We start from the raw sequence: 6,000 nt of genomic DNA, 5'->3' as shown, positions 1-6,000 counted from the left end.
TGTCAATTTTACACGTATCATCTCTGAGATTTTCAGTGCGTAGTGTGCCCTTTACTATCCCATTTTGTTCCTCATTTTGTTATTAGTTCCGCTTTGGTCTCGTTTGTAAAGTTCTCGAAGAATGTGTTTGTACATATAACTGTATCTATATTATTGCAACGTTTCGATGAAAGAATAGGAATAGCTTCGATTTCGAAGAAGTAAAGTAGTTATGAAGTACCAATAGCCCTTGCATGAATCCGTGTCATTGATCGCGTTTCAAAAATGATTTGACACGAATATAAAATTGATGCGCGTACGTGGATAGCTATTGATTCGAGTGTTTGGTAACGATAACGAAATCTTCGCAAGACAAGATTGAATTTGTTAAAGCAGTACTTGTAGGAAATTTGATATCGATTCAGCTGTTGATGCTGGATGGGGTAAGGTGGTCCCTCGTTCCCCACAACGTGGCGAACCATTAACCCTCTGAACCGCCTCCTGGTGGAGAATGAAACCGGTTCGTGCCACCCCTAGGGGTGTCGCACCCCAATTCGGTGCCCGAGCGATCTCCTCGCGGCTCATTCTCCTCTGATAGTCTTGTTTACCGTTGTATTATCCAGGATTGTCGTTTGGCTCATTTGTTATTCGCTCGTTCAACGATTAGTCCAATTCCGTCGTCCGCTCGACGGATACACACACCATGGCTCAGATTTATGTTATCCTAACACTTTTGTGTGTCATCCAATAATCACCTCGAGGCTCATGGCACCCTGGTACCGGTAGGTTACCGATAGCGAAGCAATCTGCTTCCATAAATCCCGGTTTCTCTGCGGAGTCCGTCCGCTGGATACGAGCCATCTGTATGTTTTCGTGCACGCCGGGAATAGAGAGCGTGACGGAGAGCTTGTCAGACGTGCCAAACGCTTCTGTCATGTCTAAAAGGAAGGACCTGACAGGATAACAAAGGGTAGATATGAATATTAATTACACTGTGGGTGACACTGTTCAGGCAGCCATCACGGGGCAAGAGGTGTGCCCATGTAGGCCGAATAAAAGGGACCAAAAACCCTCCGATGGTGCTCAAGACTCTCTTCGAACGAGGCTTAAGAACTTGCAAACGATCATGGGGATAGGGATTACAAGAGCTCGAGAAAAAATTCTAGAATCCAGAAAAAAATCTGGATCTCAAGATAGACGTAGGACTCTGAAAAATATTACAGGGCTCGAGAAAAAAATCATAGGACCCAAAAAAAAGTTCCAGAGCGCATGCAGAAATTGTGTGATCGGCCAAAACTGAAGTAAGGGCCCAGAAACAATGACACTGACTAAAAAACTGCTGATAGTCCAACGACTGATCCGAGGAGACCCGGAGCTTGAGCAGCCTGAAGAATCCGATCGTGCCTCGCCGGCGTCTTCGATCCGTAGGAGGCGGCGAACCCCGTCGCGTTCCTCTCCAGGATGTTATCCTGTGAAAAAAGCGTGGGTGGAATCCCGACGAGGCGAACCCTTTCTCTCCAACTCCGGGCGAGCCGCATTCCTCGGCCGGCCTTCGGCCTTCGGCCGCCGTCGTGGCCGGCTCAGCCGAGCCGCATAAATTTTCCTGGCGTTCCGTTTTCCTCCCGAGTCCGGCTTTCTTCATCCCGAAGGGCTGCCGCCGCGAAACGACAGTTTCCGAAGAACGGGACGACGCACCAGAGCAACATGAGTCCCTAAGGACTCGGCTGGGCGTCGTGTCGTCGGGATGCCGAGCACTTTCTCGTCGCAGATACTCGCCTGCTTCGAATATGTGAATATATTTTATTCAACCCTTTCCCTCGGGCACCGGATTAAATTATTTCTGTCACGGGGTTGTCGGTCCCGTCCCATTGTGTCCAGGTCGAGGCGGGCCTGGATGCTTCGCTAACGATCAGAGACCTGGTCGCTCGACCATCGGCGTTCCTCGAGGACGTCTCGCGAAGGATCCAGTCTTCCAAAAATCCGGGACGTTGGCTGGTGGTGTGGAGTGCCTCCGGTGGCTGCGTGGGGACTGCGCAGGAATTTGGCATAACCACCACCATGTTCCTGCTAGCCTGGGATCAGGGGATCAAACCAATAGACTGCCGATAGCCCCTTCGGTTATTGGAACGATCGGAATCCCGGCGACCAGCTCCTCGCCCCGCGGACCTTTGAGTTCTAAGAACGACTTAGCCCGCCGGCGCCGGGTTCCAGCTCTTTTAGGCAGATCGTCGCCTGTTCCTCGGTCGAGTTATGACGCTATCGATCTGACGCGTTAATGGACAGTTTTGACACGCTGCGATTACCAAAGCCATCTCGACAGCTTCTTAGCCTGACGACCGTTTAAGAACACCCTGAATTTCCGGCGACCCGAGGACCGACCATGTCTCCATGCTAATTCCTCCTGGGTCCACGAAGTGCCTTCTATGCCCGGTTAATTAATCGAGCGGTCTTCGCGGCGGCCTTCGCAATCGTCGAACTTTTTTGGCATCCCCGAAAAATCCGGTGACGTCACCGTCGCCCGGGTTACCGCGTTTTTGGAGTGAACGACCGACGAATATTAGGACACCTTCTGGCCGGTTATGCTAGCCCTGTCACGATGTGTGACTCGAAGCACTTGAACGACTAACCCTTTCCTTCGGGCCGGGTCTCGCGGACGGTCTCATATGTGTAAGCAGTCCGCGGGACAAGCCGGCGATCCGCGGAGCTAGCCCGGACAGCGGCACGGCTCTCTCCTTAGCTCGCCGCGATTTCTTTCGCGGCTCGTAAAAGTCTTGACTGCGTCGGCGTCTATCAGGAGCGACGCATCGGGGACACGCACGTTTTTCTCGCGGAACGCCGCGAACGATAGGAAAGTTCGGTTTTCCCGGGCGACTCATGCTGCTCTGGTAACACCGGAAGGCGCCGATTGATTGGAAACCCCACAACGGATTCCACCTGATCGCCGTGCGACCACAGCCCGCCTATGACGTCCTGGTGTCAAAAAAAGTTTTCGAGCTTTTTTTTTTCTTCGACTGACGATCGGAGGGATGGGGCACGTGGCTGGAGGATCATCTGCTTCTGCACGAAACAAACGAGGAAAATTGTTTTCGTGTTTGATGGGAATGTTCGAGTCAGTCGCTAATCATTTTCGCATCCCTCGAACCCAGCGGCACCATGTTTAGTGCTTGTTGTTAGTTGTTTGATCGATTGGCATGGGTCCGGAATTATAATTTTGGGTTATGTAGTTTGTGAGATTTCGTCGAGGCGTCTGAAAGAGGCTAGGGAAGACCGCGAAAGCCGGTCGATCAAACTGCATAATCAGTTATAACGAATTCTCGCGAACAAAGAGAAGTCGAGGAAATTCCTAGGGATACATAGGTTGCTAGGCGGTCACGCTGTTTCCCCTTTGTGTCGTGGGAGGAACGAGGACGCACATTCCGGCCTCTCGTTGCTCGCTTCAATCCCGCGCTAATTTAGAAATAAATTGCGGGAATCGTCGGAATTAATGAATCGACGATTCTTGGGATAAAAATTGTTCGCGTAAAGGTCATCACAGCTTCGTGGAAAGAAATCGTACAACAATGTACCTTAGACCGTTTAGAAGCCTGGAATCTCTACTTTTGTTCATCGTAATTGTTTTTCCCGTAGAAAATTTTCGCACCAGCTGGCGATTCATAATACGAAGAAACTACTTCATGTCTTGCGTTATTCCCATGTCTCCCTGAACACATCTCATTCTAAGTGCGATAAAAGTGCAAGAAAAAATCGTAGATATATTCTTGAAGGCTTGTTGTAAAGATGGAGCTTCAGTTTACAAGCCTGCGTGAGTCCGGTTCATGAGAATAATTTTGTGCACCGTGTGGATAATTTTAAGTTTGAAAAATTTTTAAAAATGGCCAGTGTTATTTTCTTGATCGTGTTTCGAGATGAAAATTTTATTCAGGAGAAAGCTTCCGAGGTCTTGAAGTAGAGACTTTACTCTTTAAAATGAGCCGAGGTAGACCATCGTACGATTTTTTTTTACAAAGTTGCAGGAAGTCTAATTTCCTATGTGCACTCTGAACATTCCACTATGTCTTCTAAGTTTGCTGGGTCTTCAGTGTATGTTACCATGTCATCAAAGTATGCAACTATGTACTCAAAAATGTGCCACTGTCTTTTTACAATTAGCTTTGCAGTAACTTTATCTTCATTCGTTGACTTTTCAGTTGTTATTAGTACTGTAGGTGCATCTTTTATATTATGTCTTCCAAGTTTGTCAGGTCTTCAAAATTATCGTTCAATTTCTCTACACTTTTCACCAGTAACATAATTGCAACCTCTGCGCTACGACCTCACTCGTCTATCATTTCTCCATCATCGATAAAGTTGCAAGCGTTCCCCACTGATTTTCAGGCCAACGGGTGTCGCCAACAGGTTGGCAGCGTAGGAGGTGGCTAAAATCAGCCAGAATTAGCAGCGGTCGGAGTTGTGAAGGGTGAGCCAATGCCGATTGACCTCCTCGTGGCTCTGTCTGCCGGGTAGAGTTTCTATGAATGTTCCGTCGCCGCCCACAACCCTTTCTCGTTTCTCTGCGTCCGTCTCCTACGAATTCCCGGCGAATGCGTGGAACAATCGTCGCCGGCACGGCGATTACGGTTGAACGCGTTCGTTGGGCGACCGGAGTTTCCACGGCGGAACGGATTGGCGCCGATCGACAAAAGGGAGGACGGACGAAACGGACGACCTCGAAGCTCGAGATTCTCCGGCGTTATAGCTTCCTGGTCGCTGTCACCGCATTCCTTTTATGCAGAGTCACTCGAGCGGAACGAAGGAATTAGAATCCGTTTGAACGAAGAGCCTCCGCGACAGCAGCGCACCCCAAGCTTCGCAATTAGGCGTCTCATGGTGGCCTCGAACGAGATCATTGTCGGCAGAAAATGGAATTCCGAAGTATAATTTCTGCGAACAATTTTTCTTTCTTCGAGCTGATAACACTATGAAACTTCGACAGCCGAAATTTTACTTTCATTATATTACTCTGCGACTAAATATAACGTTGTAAAGTTAAAGTTACGAACAAAAGATTGATGTTCAAAACATCTGCTTTAATTACACGTTTTAGAATTTGGGAGTGTTGTTGTGATCGAATATTGGTAGTTCATAACTCGCATGTAATATGTAATACATTTAATACACTTCGAATTCAGAAACATAGCAACGATAACAATAGCGACAATAATAATAATAATAACAAAAACACAGGAAGTGAACACGAAACCGATGTAGAAATAACACGAAAAACGATGCTGAAATAACCGTTCAAGCGGTTCGAAACTACCGGGCACTGTAAAATGTCGAAGTGAACAGTTCGACTCTCAGAAGACGACTGGTCAATTTTGTAGACGCGCAACGTCCCAAAACCCAGGCGGGTCAGAAAGCTCAACGCTTTTCAAGGACGCGGAGGGAAAATTTTTCCGATCGAGGCCCCTGGCAACCGTCGTTCTAATGGACCGCCCTTGGGTTCGACCGCCCACGGCGAGCCTTCGCGGAAAAAGGGAAAGTATCCTAGCAAAGAACATCTGCCCCACTCAAGAAAGAATATGCCACACATTTTTAGTGCGATCTAGAAAGCTTCGAACAGTTCTTGTGTCTCGAAATTAGCGTCATTTACACAGCTTCGAACTGTTCTTGTCTGCAAATATCCAGATGACATTTAACAAAGCTCGCCTTACACGTTGTAGAATGATGGAAACTAAAAAATTGTCGATGGACTGCGACGACTGCTCTTCCAGTTCTGGCGCCAACAGGTGTTCTAGGAGGTGCGTCATCGGGCAGCAATGGCCGCCCTATCGTCACCGAAGTGATCGATCGTGACAAGTGATCCCGGGCATGCTGCCCTGTTACGGCACCCCAAGATTCTTTTGTTCTCTGCCAATTGCAGCTGATCCGGCCCCTTTGTCCGGGGGACGTGTGTCCATCGGACCGATTGCTGCAGCCTCATATTATCCTGTAACATAGAGGAGGCGCTCCATTGTCCTCAGCTTTCTTGGTCTCTGCCTC

Source organism: Megalopta genalis, chromosome 5 (assembly GCF_051020955.1).
Source record: "Megalopta genalis isolate 19385.01 chromosome 5, iyMegGena1_principal, whole genome shotgun sequence".
Lineage (NCBI taxonomy): Eukaryota > Metazoa > Arthropoda > Insecta > Hymenoptera > Halictidae > Megalopta > Megalopta genalis.
Note: the sequence above shows the minus strand (reverse complement) of the source record.